Raw genomic sequence first — 13361 nt, 5'->3', positions numbered from 1 at the left:
TAGCATCTACCTTCATCTGTTGGACGGGGAGCACAGTGCACAGTGCGTGCTAGCTCCGCCCACGGACAAACAGACCCTACACGCAGCAGTGAAAGCTGCGTGCAGGAGAGGAGTTAAGAGCCAGCAAACCAGGGAAGTGCGGGCTGCCGGCAGGAGCACTGCGGTACCCGGAACTCGGCCCGGGGGCAGCAGCATACATCACCGCCCTTGCTGACAGCCAGGTGCTGACGCTGGCCCTGGCCACCGGGGAAACTCAGTGCTGCATCAGTCGGCATGACAGCGCCCCCCCCCCCCCCGACACTCCGCCCAGGGCAGATGCCCCGCCAGCCCCCCCCCTAGATACGCCTCTGGCAAAAGGGGCTCCATCATTCTAGTGACTGGTGAGGGTTCCTATTACAGACCCTCACCAACATGTTAGATGATTCTTGCCATTATTTGGTGATCTCTAATGGCCAGTGTCAGCTAAGAGTTTCAATGACATTTCAAATTCTGTCACTTTGTCAGAAGAAGAAAATTGTTTAAAAGGAGCAATCTCAGACACTTTTGCAAGAAAAGAGACATATCTCACTAAAAGTAAAGTACAGATGAAGTTAAGGCAGCGCTTGATATTCTATTTTTCGGTTTCTTCCGAAAACAAGTAGCGAACACCTGCAACAATGCATCTATCCAATGAGGGACAAATATGGCACCAGATGGCTCCCCATTCAGTACAACCAGATTTGTTTCATTTCCAGACAGAACTTGTCACAGACTCTCCATTCACTAAGGCTAGTTTCACACTACGTCTTTTTAACATCCGCTGAAAACGTTTTTTTAGCGGAAGTACGGATCCTGCTTTTACAGCAAATAACGTATGCAAACGCATATGTTATTTTGCAGGATCCTGCACTGGATGTTAGGGGCGGGCAAAGGAGTCATGTGATCGGGATTGAGGGGAGCTAGACTGGGAGCCGGCTTCTGACAGCTGCATACGCTGGTAACCAAGGTAAACATCGGCCTTGGATACCCGATATTTACCTTGGTTACGAGTGTCTACAGCTGCTAGGAGCCGGGCTGCGTGCACATAGCAGAGCCGGGCTGCGTGCACATAGCAGAGCCGGGCTGCGTGCACATAGCAGAGCCGGGCTGCGTGCACATAGCAGAGCCGGGCAGCGTGCACATAGCAGAGCCGGGCAGCGTGCACATAGCAGAGCCGGGCAGCGTGCACATAGCAGAGCCGGGCAGCGTGCACATAGCAGAGCCGGGCAGCGTGCACATAGCAGAGCCGGGCAGCGTGCACATAGCAGAGCCGGGCAGCGTGCACATGAGAGAGAGAGAGAGAGAGAGAGAGAGAGAGAGAGACAGACCGACCGACCGACCCTGTCCCTGTACCGGGCATGCTCAGTAGAGAATCAGGATCCTGTTATAACGCAACTGAACGACTTTTGGTAGGCAGGATCCAGCACTCATTGACATGCATTGCAGCTCGCGGCGCAATGTCAAGGATCCTGTGACATACGTTAATTTGACAAAGCCAAAAAACGCTACATGTTGCGTTTTTGAAACATGTTAAATTAACGCAAAATGACGGATCCTGCATCTAACGGACGCAAACGAATGCAAACGGAAGTGGACGTGAGTCCATTGAAAATGCATTAAACACAAAACGGATTTGCACAGGATCCGTACTTCCGTTAAAAAAAACGTTTTCAACGGATGTTAAAAAGACGTAGTGTGAAACCAGCCTAATGTGAACCTAACCTAATATATTAATGCGCAAGAATACAGGTGTGATTATAATATATATTACTAGACATGGGGCATTACATAAGAATACATAAAACTGAAATTATGATTATTAATGGAATATTACATTCACTGAGATCTATCCAAATTAGTAGTTTCACAATTTGCAGAGAGAATCTCCCAGCTGATTCATGCTGCCCGAATCACAGGCAGCATGAATCAGACACTGGCTCTTTTATTTAAACCAGGCATGTTTTACTCTGAAACGCAGCGGCTTTTCAAGGAAAACATATCACCAGGTGACTAGTCCAAGAGGATGATCCCCAATGGTTTCTTCCCACAGTTTGGGGTGGATATTTTGTGCAGCACAGTGAGGGCTAATTATTTTTTCAGATGCGCAGCATGGGAGATTTATTTTTGTGGGTCAGTATGATACTTTTTTTTTTTTTTAAAGGTACTGTCCTGGGAAGTACAGCTGTAAACGAAGAAGAAGGATGTCTGCAGAGATAAGCTCTGGGCATGAAATCTCATCATGGGTCTTTGCTACGTGGAGACAAAAGGGATGGAAACAACTTCAATCAGGAAAGATGTCATCTATAAGGTACCTGAATGTAAATGTTTTTGTGACACTGACTACATCTTATCAGTACTGTGGTTTTTGTATGGTAGGCAGTTCAATGATGACTGATAACAACAACTCCCAGTATCTCCTTCCCATTGTTAAGGACATACTGAGAATTGTAAGATCAGACAATACATCTATGGGGCTGACATGACATTACACTTGATCTCTACACTATGCATTCATGTACTGGCTGTGTTTTTGGAGCTGCATTCGTGTATTGACGGTGGTTCTGGTGTTGCATTTCTGGTACTGATGGTGGTTCTGGCACCATATTAATTTACCGATAGTGATACTAATGCTACATTCATGTATTGATGATGGTTTTAGTGCTGAAATCTGGTACTGATGGTGGTTCTAGCACTGAACTAATGTACAGTGAACTAATATACAGATGGTGGTTCTAAAGCTGCATTAATGTACTGATGGTGCTTCTGGCACTGCACTAATGTACTGATGATGGTCCTGATGCTGCACTTGTGTAGTAACGTTGGTTATGGTGCTGTATTCCTGTACTGATGGTGGTTCTAGTGCTGCACTCATGTACAAACAGTGGGTTTCTTCTTCTACACATGTAGCAATCCATAACATACTTCATGTCTATGTTAAAAAATAATCTCATATCATATAGTTTTGAGTATTTTTATGAGGAGGATTTGGTGCGTTTCTGCTCCGATACTCCGTTTAAGTTAGTATGTGTTTACACTAAATTTTTGGGAGCAGAAACTGAGTAGAATCTCTTCAAATACTTTACACTTGGTTCTGGTAATGTACTGATTGATGGTGGTTCTGATTATGTATTCATACAATACCCCTTTAACTTTTTGGCGGCCTTGGGAATTGATTCAGTATGGAAATGTGGCCCTTCAAACAAAATATGTTGTGCACCCCTGAGAAAAGCTATACTTGCTTAGTGTGATTTTAGTAGGGCATAGGTGCCCTATATAAATGTTTAGGCAGCTTAATTGCCATATTGGGGGTGACAGACTCCCTTTAAATGTAGATGATTTCTTGAACCAACTGTCATCAAGTTTAAGGGTGGAAATGGATGAAAATTACAATAGATCTGGACTGTGAGTATTTCTCTATTCATATGCTATACATTGTTTGGTACTTGTACATGTACACTCTCAGTGCAGACACCACCCAGATCATCCATTTACAATAATGGATTTATGGCCATTGTAGACACTCATATTTGTCAGCACTAGACAGAGGGGTTACTATAAATTGCAAATGTTCCCAGACGCAATGATAGCATTCAAGAATCAGTGAACATCTCAGCTAAACAAGATCCCTGGACAATTCCTGGAGAATACCACTAACACAAATTCTAGAAAGGAGACTTTGTAATTGAATTTGTAACCTAATCCACTAATGGAGATCACACTAAGTACTTGATGAGTCACTAATATGGTTATTTCCTGAAGATGGTATATTCTTTCCAATACGAATGAAAAATGTACTTTCTGCTATTGTATCTGTCACTCATCAGTATAAAGGGGACCTGCCACCAGGTCAAAAGTGGGAATTTTTTTACTTTTGTTTTATTCCTGATGCTCTGCTGATTATTTTTTAGAATATTTGTATTAAATCCGCCATAGTTGTAGACTTTTTATTCAGTGCAAATTTTTATGGTGCTCACAGGGTTATTATGCAAAACAGCTAAACGCCCCCATAGTTAAAAAAAAAACAAAAAACCCCAAACTGACTAAACAAGACCATATCTCTGAAACCGTATGGAGGATCATAAAAAGGAAAAAAAAAAAAAAAAACAATACTCAGGGGAGCAGCCACAAGCTTGGTCTAGTTAAAAATAAAAAGTTGAGGTGTTACTCATCATCCTCAGGTCCAACACGGCTGATCCATCAGAATAAATACATTTTTTAAAAAGTCTTTGTCTATTTCTTACCATATTCTGTTAACTTTTTATTCTGTTATTAAAGGAGTTGTCTGCTATTTGAACAACCCCATCTCATTCCTAGAAAAATAAATAAGTCTTTACTCACCTCCGAAGCGTCCGTAGTTCCAGCGATGTTCGAATTTGCGTTCCTGGAGCCAATGTGACATTGTTATGACACGCGGTCCTCGTGACCAATCAGCGCTGGCTTCCTTCTCCCCGCCTTAGGACATTTGAACAGGAAATCACCGCAGCACTCACATCCTGCTCAAATGTCCAAAGGCGGGGTGAAGGAAGCCGATGCTGATTGATTGCGGGGTCAAGCATCATAACAATGTCGCGTGGGCCTACGGGAACATGTAGCCGCACTGGAGGTGAGTATAGGCTTATTTATTTTTACGGGGGCAAACAAGGTAAATGAGTAGGGATTGTCCAAGTAGTGGACATCCCCTTTAATTTTGTTTTGGTTACTAATTTAGTTTGATAAAGTAGCACAATACTTAATAGGAGTACTAATCTAGCAAACTTGAGGGCACTTGTTTATTTCATACCTCTATTGCAATCAATCAGTAGCCCCTAGAATGTTGCAGGGCGGTTTCTGCATAAAATAATGTCTCGTAATCCCAGTAAAATGAAAACTAACAGACATATAAAGCTAAAAATCCTGAAAGCTCAAGAAGTGCCACTAGTCAATATTCATGCAGAATAAAATGGAAGTCAGATCGTTATTTCTTGATTCCTGGTTATGATGGTAAACCAGATGCTGAACTTGCACTTTCCAGTATTGAAGGAATGCAGAAGAATATCAGGAAATGTTATTTTCTCAGAGACAGCATGCTGGGTATCGAAGTCTTCAATAAACAAGCCTCTCTGTGCGATACCTAGATACAATTCTAAATATGCTTTCTTTTCTCCTCCCCACTTCCCAGATCTGATAAACAGTAGCATCTGGCTATTAAGTGACTCAGCCTTACAATGCAGAGAGCAGTAACTGTAGACATTTCTGAGGATGGGCCATATGCCCAGTGTGTTATAATAACCGAGCAAAGCTCCTGGCTCCTGCCGAGGACATTAGCATTATTATATAGCTTATGCTTTATTTATGACTTCAAATAGAATTTATTCCTATGGTACTTCATCTAAGTTGTTTTCCAGTAAAAGTATTAACACCGATAAAGATTAAATCCCAGTATCCTCCAAGGAGTTTTCCGCTCTTATACAAATGAAACTAAATGGCTGGACAACAAAAAGTTCGACAACTTATATATATACACTATATATACCTACATATACATACATACATACATACATACATACATATATATACATATATACACATATGCACACACAGTGCCTTGAGAAAGTATTTGGCCCCCTTGAATTTTTCAACCTTTTTTCACATTTCAGGCTTCAAACATAAAGATAAAAATTGTAATGTTATGGTGAAGAATCAACAACAAGTGGGACACAATTGTAAAAGTGAGCGATATTTATTGCTTATTTTAAATTTTTGTAAAAAATAAAAACCTAAAAATTTGGGCGTGCAATATTATTCATCACCTTTAAGTTAATACTTTGTAGCACTACCTTTTGCTGCGATTACAGCTGCAAGTTGCTTGGGGTATGTGTCTATTAGTTTTGCACATCGAGAGACTGAAATTCTTGCCCATTTTTCCTTTGCAAATAGCCCGAGCTGAGTGAGGTTGGTTGGAGAGCGTTTGTGAGCAACAGTTTTCAGCTCTTTCCACAGATTCTCGATTGGATTCAGGTCTGGACTTTGACTTGGCCATTCTAACACCTGGATACGTTTATTTGTGAACCATTCCATTGTAGATTTTGCTTTATGTTTTGGATCATTGTCTTGTTGAAAGACAAATATCCGTCCCAGTCTCAGGTCTTTTGCTGACTCCAACAGGTTTTCTTCAAGAATGGTCCTGTATATGGTTCCATCGATCTTCCCATTAATTTTAACCATCTGCCCTGCCCCTGCTGAAGCAAAGCAGGCCCAAACCATGATGCTGCCAGCAGCATGTTTGACAGTGGGGATGGTGTGTTCAGGGTGATGAGCTGTGTTGCTTTTACGCCAAACATATCGTTTGGCATTGTGCCCAAAAAGTCAAATTTTGGTGTCATCTGACCAGAGAACCTTCTTCCACATGTTTGGTGTGTCTCCCAGGTGGCTTGTGGCAAACTTTAAACAACACTTTTTATGGATATCTTTGAGAAATGGCTTTCTTCTTGCCACTCTTCCATAAAGGCCAGATTTGTGCAATGTACGACTGATTTTTGTCCTATGGACAGACTCTCCCACCTCAGCTGTAGATCTCTGCAGTTCATCCAGAGTGATCATTGGCCTCTTGGCTGCATCTCTGATCAGTCTTCTCCTTGTTTGACATGAAATTTTTGAGGGACGGCCGGGTCTTGGTAGATTTGCAGTGGTGTGATACTCCTTCCATTTCAATATGATCACTTCCACAGTGCTCCTTGGGATGTTTAAAGTTTTGGAAAAAATTTTGCAACGAAATCCGGCTTTAAACTTCTCTATAACAGTATCATGGACCTGCCTGTTGTGTTCCTTAGTCTTCATGATGTTATCTGCGCTTTAAACAGCACACTGAGACTATCACAGAGCAGGTGCATTTATACGGAGACTTGATTACACACAGGTGGCTTATATTTATCATCATCAGTCATTTAGGACAACATTGGATCATTCAGAGATCCTCAATGAACTTCTGGAGGGAGTTTGCTGCACTTAAAAGTAAAGGGGACGAATAATATCGCACACCCAAATTTTCAGTTATTTATTTTTTACAAAAATTTGAAATATGCAATAAATATCATTCACCTTTATAACTGTGTCCCACTTGTTGTTGATTCTTCACTATAACATTTACATTTTTTTATCTTTATCCTTGAAGCCTGAAATGTGGGAAAAGGTTGAAAAATTCAAGGGGGCCAAATACTTTTGCATGGCACTGTAATATATATATATATATATATATATATATATATATATATATATATATATATATATATATGTACACACTTTGTGTTTCAGTTCTTCATCATTTTCAATGAATTGTCAGTGAACTAGGGACATTGTAGGGGCCATGAGTGGACACAAGTCAGAAGAGGCCCTGGTGTATGAACAATATATGGGTCCTTTGACATCCAATGGCTCATCATGATCCACAATTCCACCTGCTTTGGAGGTGTAAGTGCCTCCTTACCGCCTGGGCTTTTGTATGGCACCCATGGCATGCCCATCCCTGACTGGAGCGAGAAAACCTCCTCTTGATCTAACGGTTCCTACAGCAAATCCAGAAATAGAGACATGGAATTCCTCATCACAAACCCGCACTGTGTATGTTTGGGGGCTGATTTTGTAGCAGATTTATGATGATGTGATGACCAGGTGTACTGGCACATGTGGGGGGACCAGGATCAGCAGGTGATCTGCGGAAAAATCTGTAACCAAGGGATCTGATTTCAGATGTCATTTTTGCCACTGAAAGCAAAAATTTACATTCTGTGCTTTAAAAATCCATACAGTAGGGCAGGAAATTTCTCCTATAAGTAGATGAGATTTGTACAGATTTTGCTGATATTGTTTTCCAATGTGGATTCCGCAGCATTATTGCGGGTGGACGTACCCTAACACTAATCACAGCCTAGGGCTGGTTACCATTGGATTCATTTTCGTCAATCCAGGATGAGCTTATAGGGTTATTCTCAGCATTAAAAATACTTAAAATGACAAAGTGCTTGTAAAAACAATTTATTAGTTATTAAAAAAAAATCCTTTCTGTCCTCATAAGGGGAAAGATTTTTAATGTTATTACTTGAATCCTTGAATAGGTTATCGGCCACCTCTGCAGTCAATCAGCGGTGGCTGGTCCAGGGGCGGACTTATGACTTATGCAGCCTGTACAGCCACAAAGGTTCCCAATAGGTAAGGGGCTCATTCCCATCTCCAAACCAGGTGGAATTGAGCGTTATAATGAGCTATTGGACTGCAAAGGGCCCATATACTGTTCTTGCACAGGGGCCCTCTCCTGTCTGTACTACTCAGCTGGTCTCCCAGGAAGGCTGGGGCCACACGGGGACTACTGCGATGCTCGCATGAGACTCTGCTGGTGTTGGCAGCACAGCAGGAGCCGAGTGTCATACGAGTGTGCCTGCATCTGAGGTCCGACCCTGCGAGCAGACCTCAGCTGCGGGGGACGGGCTGGCTCTCAGGAGGGGAGGGAGGGATTTCTCTAACTCTCTCCTCCGTAGTCGGCTATTGCCATTCTCGCACTGCACTGGCAGTACACCAGTGTACCGCGAGTGCAGTGCGATTTTTCTCTCGCCCCATTCACTTGAATAGGTGCGAGAGAAAGAGTCTCGGCTTACAGTCGCAGCATGCTGCAATTGTTTTCTCGGTCCGATTAGGGCTGAGAAAATAATCGCTCATGTGTGCTGACACACAGGCTAGAATTGGTCCGAGGGGAATGCGATGTTTTATCACACTCCACTTGCACCGATTTTCTCACCGTGTGGCTTAGGACGAATGGTGCGCATCACTTACATGTGCAGCTCTGAAACAAGCCAGATTACTGGATCTGACTATTTTCAGTGGCCATGGGCTTTTCTGATGCTGCAGAGGTAAAACATGGGGAGAGTGAAATATGTTTCAGCAGCTCAACCATCAATCATTAGAAGAGAAGCAGACAGCCACCCAGCAAGCAACTGGTAGGCTGGGGAGCAGTGCGCTCGGGAAGATCTGTGAAGAGAACCTATAAGTTACTTTCCCTATGACTGGACTTTTAACTCAAAAACAAAATGTTAATTTGGAAATTATGTATGTGCCGCCCCCGCGTCAGCAGCCAGGCTGCTCGGTCCGGATCCGCGGTGGCTCGAGGGGTCTCCGGACCCGAGGGTCGGGGTCGCACGGCCACTCGGAATAAAAGGGGGGATATTTACAGGGGATGGTGTGGAAAGTTTGTGACACCACACGTGGTGCGTGGTAAGATGGCGTACCACCGCTGCGATTGGGAGTACCCGGTGGCGATGGTGTGGGCAGCCAGGTGTTTAACCCCTCCACCTGTAGGGGGGATGCCCCGGGACTCGATGATGGTGACGGGGAGGTGCGCCATTGGGACAGTAAGGGTCACTTGTGTACTCACTCAGTCTAATAACGCAGACACCAACGACTGTGATAAACCAAAGTTCTTGACACTGCCGCTTGGAGGGAGCATGCCTGGATCCCGTGCCCGTTGGTGTTGCCTGTTAGCCTGTAACCTCTTCGTTAACACCTTTTCTTCTAACTGGTCCCTTTAGCATAAAACTAGTCGGGTCACGCTCACTAGTGTGGCTAACTGGGTGAGCTTGCTCTCAGGGTTCACGCTTGGGATTTTCTGGACTATGTAGTGGGAAAGTCCTATCCCCCTCGTTGCACTAGTACCCCAATTTTGGAGCGGGTGGAGAACGGATCTTGAAGGCTCCGTCTTCGTCGGGTAAATTGTCAGGACGCCTGAAGCTTCTTCTTGACCAAGAGTCCACGTATCCTGTCGTGCCCTGGCCCCTGCCCGGTGATGGCACAAGGCCGCCGGCTCTCCTCCTCAACAGTCCGTGCCTCTTTTCATGATCGCCTGTGACCGGGGTGCAGATCTTACTAGGCCCAGACCAACGTCTGCCACCTAGTAGCCTCAAGGAGCCCAGCTCCTGACCTCTCCTCTCGAGAGTCACTTCTCAACTCCCTTGTGACCTCTCCCCTTGACAGTCACCACTCAACTGACTCCTGACCTCCCCTTACCAACCCCCAAGTGGACAACCCTATTCCCTTTAGGTTAGCCACTGGTGTCTGGTGGGTGTGGTGCAGAGTGTTTCTAGGATTTTGATTAGCTTGTTCTTGGCAACACCAAAGGTCAGGGACCCGTAACCAAGGAGGAGGTGGATATTGTACAGGAGGGCAGATTGCACAATACACTGTGACGACTTGATAGGCCAGGGCGTGACATGTAAAGTAAGTGACATCTCACACATGTGATAAATCCATCAGACCAGAGAGAATGCTGCGCTACATTATCTAACCCCCAGCAAGAAGCTGGTAGGCTGGGGAGCAGTGCGCTCGGGAAGATCTATGTTGAGAAACTTTTAAGTTACTTTCCCTATGACTGGACTTTTAATTTAAAAACAAAATGTTAATTTGGAAATTATGTACAGTGAAATCTCACATATAAGATAAATCCATCACACCAGAGAGATTGCAGCGCTACACTACGTAACAGGCTGGAATTACAGGTACATTCCACGCGTGATTTTTACACTGTGAAGATGCTTCCCCCCCACCAAAAAAAAAGAAAACAGTTCAACAGCCAGACCAAGCTGCAGTATTACCCACAGTTCAGTAGGATAAGCAGATTGCTCGCAGCTAATCAGTAATCCCACACTACCCTCAGCATGGCTCTCTGACAGGCGCTTCCCTGTGATGCTGCTTATCCAAACAGAAGTCCTTGGGGCCATCGAGTGTAATCGTTTACTGCACAAGGAAACTTTACAGTCACCAGACTAAGGAACTGATCATAGAGAGATGATACTGGTCCAAGCTAATGGTCCAAAGCAATAGGTAATAGTGATTATATAAACGACATATTGTGCTTCGCTGCGTATTCACATTAAAGTCACCCAGTCTTTCATTTTAATGGGATTGGCTGATCTAATATGCATAGGGGCAGCCCAATAATCATCAAAGGGGATATACACATGTCCAATCCGAGAATACCTGCCGCGGCGTATGCTGCTGTCCACCTAAATAAGCATGCTTATAGAGAAGGAGGCGCGAAGACTGCTCCAGAAACAATGGCGCATAATCTAATCAGTACCACCAGCAATAGGCTGGGACTACATACATACTGATGCAGAACATGGCAATAACAGGAGCTGTGAGGGTAAAAAGTCTACATACATGGCTGCTGGTAGGCACTAATAAAACTGCTGCATGAGCCTCGATCCTGGCAGCACAACTTTCAGCTGTGTGCTTGGCACAGGAGGGTGTATCCGCTGTTGGAGGATCATCAGTGCTATATGTGAAGTCAGCCCAATGTGACAGAGAAGCAGGCTGGCTTAGTTACTGAGATGATCCAGGCCATCAGCCTTCTTCACACATAGTACTGATTGTGTGCCGACATAGGAAGAGTTCTTATGTTCAGCTGTCAGGGATCAGGGGCTGAAGATTATGGCAATTTTGTAAAGAGAAAAAGTTATATATTGCAAACATAAAGGTAATTTTAGAAATGGACATGCTGTTTCATATTTGGCCTCCACTAGGGGGAGCTATGGAGCTTATTGCATACTATAACTCAATAATATAGCAGAAAGCAGAGGGCTCCCCCTAGTGGTAGCAGCAAGCAGCTACAATTGTCTCATGTATCAATGAAGGCGATTTACAATCAGAAAAACTGACTTAAAATGACATGTGGTTAAAGATGGACACTTGCTTTAATTTCTAAGTTATAATATTGTAGTACACCTTAGTATGTTATCATCCCTCTGTAAGAAAAGATGGATTTTATTTCCCCAGTGCCTTAGTAATGGTTGCTGCCTGTGCATAAAAACAACAAAAAACTTCTCATAAGTAGAACAATATATCTTTCTATCAGTTACATTTTCTTTTACACTAGTGATTTTACACGTCTTTTACATAACCGTGCATCTAAAATAATAAACTGATTCCATCTCTGGTTAATATTTGTACACTGACACCGTGATATCCGGACATCACAACAGCCACTCCCAAGCAGCACGCATCACATAATGAATAACATTGCGATTCTACCTTTTCTATGAGTATGCGCTTTACATTCTATTTAATACCAATCTTAACCCTTAATACCAGAGCTGCCACAGCTGCTGCAGGACTAAGAGTCCCATCATGTATTATACACTGTAGGCAGGTAATCCTTGGCTGTTTCTGACTGATCCTTGCCCCTCTAAAGTTCACAGCTCAATGTCTGGGCTGTGCCCAAGTGTACCCCTGGTCTCCCACATTGATAATAATAATAATAATAATTTTATTCATTTATATAGCGCTATTAATTCCATAGCGCTTTACATACATTGGCAATACTGTCCCCATTGGGGCTCACAATCTAGAGTCCCTATCTGTATGTTTTTGGAGTGTGGGAGGAAACCGGAGACCCCAGAGGAAACCCACGCAAACACGGGGAGAACATACAAACTCTTTGCAGATGGTGTCCTTGGTGGGATTTGAACCCAGGACCCCAGCGCTGCAAGACTGCAGTGCTAACCACTGAGCCACCGTGCCGCCCCCTGCACTCTGGGGCTGTGTGGCACCATTGTTGGTGAGTGTGGTGCCATAAATCACATAATCCAGAGTTTATCACACAATGTGACCCATTATGTAGGATAAATATTTGTAAATAGTGACATATGGCAGCCACCTTCTAGGATCTATATCCCCCTGCCTTATTGTTACAGTAGGATCTGGAGGATCCCTGGGAGGAGCTGGGTGTGGCAGCTCCAGGCTGCTCGGTCCGTCATCCATTACCAGCATCCTTCACATATATGGAATAAGCAGCAACTGCACATAATACAGATGATGTCCCCGACCTGGACACTAGACGTTCCCTCCCGCTGGATCACACGCTCCCTATGGAAAAAGTTCTCTTCTCTGCTCCCCCGCGTGCCTCCTTCCTCCCCCACGACCCTCACTTACTAGGCACAGGCAGCAGTTTGGCAGTCAGATCCGGAGATTCCCAGCAGCGATCCTCCGCAGCCTCCAGCGATCATCCATGTGCTGAGGATACAGCTCACACTGGCCGCACCGCTTCGGCACTCACACACTGTGACGTCACGGCCGGGGCGGCGACCAATCACAGCACGCGGCTACGCCCGCTCCTGACAGGTGCAGCATCCTCCACGATCGTCCTGGAAGTGGTCCTGAGTGTGGTGTCGTGGAGGTCATGGATTATCGATGTGTAGGGTGCAATATGATAGCTGACATCTCCTGAGGGTCAGGGGAGGGGATCAGGGCTCCCTAATGGCACAATAATTCATGTCGAGGTCAGATTTAAGTGCTGATTGTCAAGGGACTTGACATGGGCTTCT

At 44.3% G+C, this 13361-nt stretch overlaps 1 protein-coding gene across 2 annotated transcripts in view; it reads right to left on the bottom strand.

Annotated features, from left to right (window-relative positions):
- Window positions 1-13361, bottom strand: part of ANK2 (ankyrin 2) — an 812025-nt gene that overhangs the window by 701826 nt on the left and 96838 nt on the right. The window contains exon 1 of one of the 2 annotated variants that reach the window (XM_075349661.1): window positions 12970-13065. The exons of the other annotated variant lie outside the window; for it this stretch is intronic. The gene's annotated coding sequence lies outside the window, so the exon portion shown is untranslated. Of the gene's footprint in view, window positions 1-12969; window positions 13066-13361 lie in introns of those variants that run through there. 2 annotated transcript variants of the gene reach the window in all.

This window comes from Anomaloglossus baeobatrachus, chromosome 1 (assembly GCF_048569485.1).
Source record: "Anomaloglossus baeobatrachus isolate aAnoBae1 chromosome 1, aAnoBae1.hap1, whole genome shotgun sequence".
Classification (NCBI taxonomy): domain Eukaryota; kingdom Metazoa; phylum Chordata; class Amphibia; order Anura; family Aromobatidae; genus Anomaloglossus; species Anomaloglossus baeobatrachus.
This window is presented reverse-complemented; position numbering and strand designations above follow the sequence as displayed.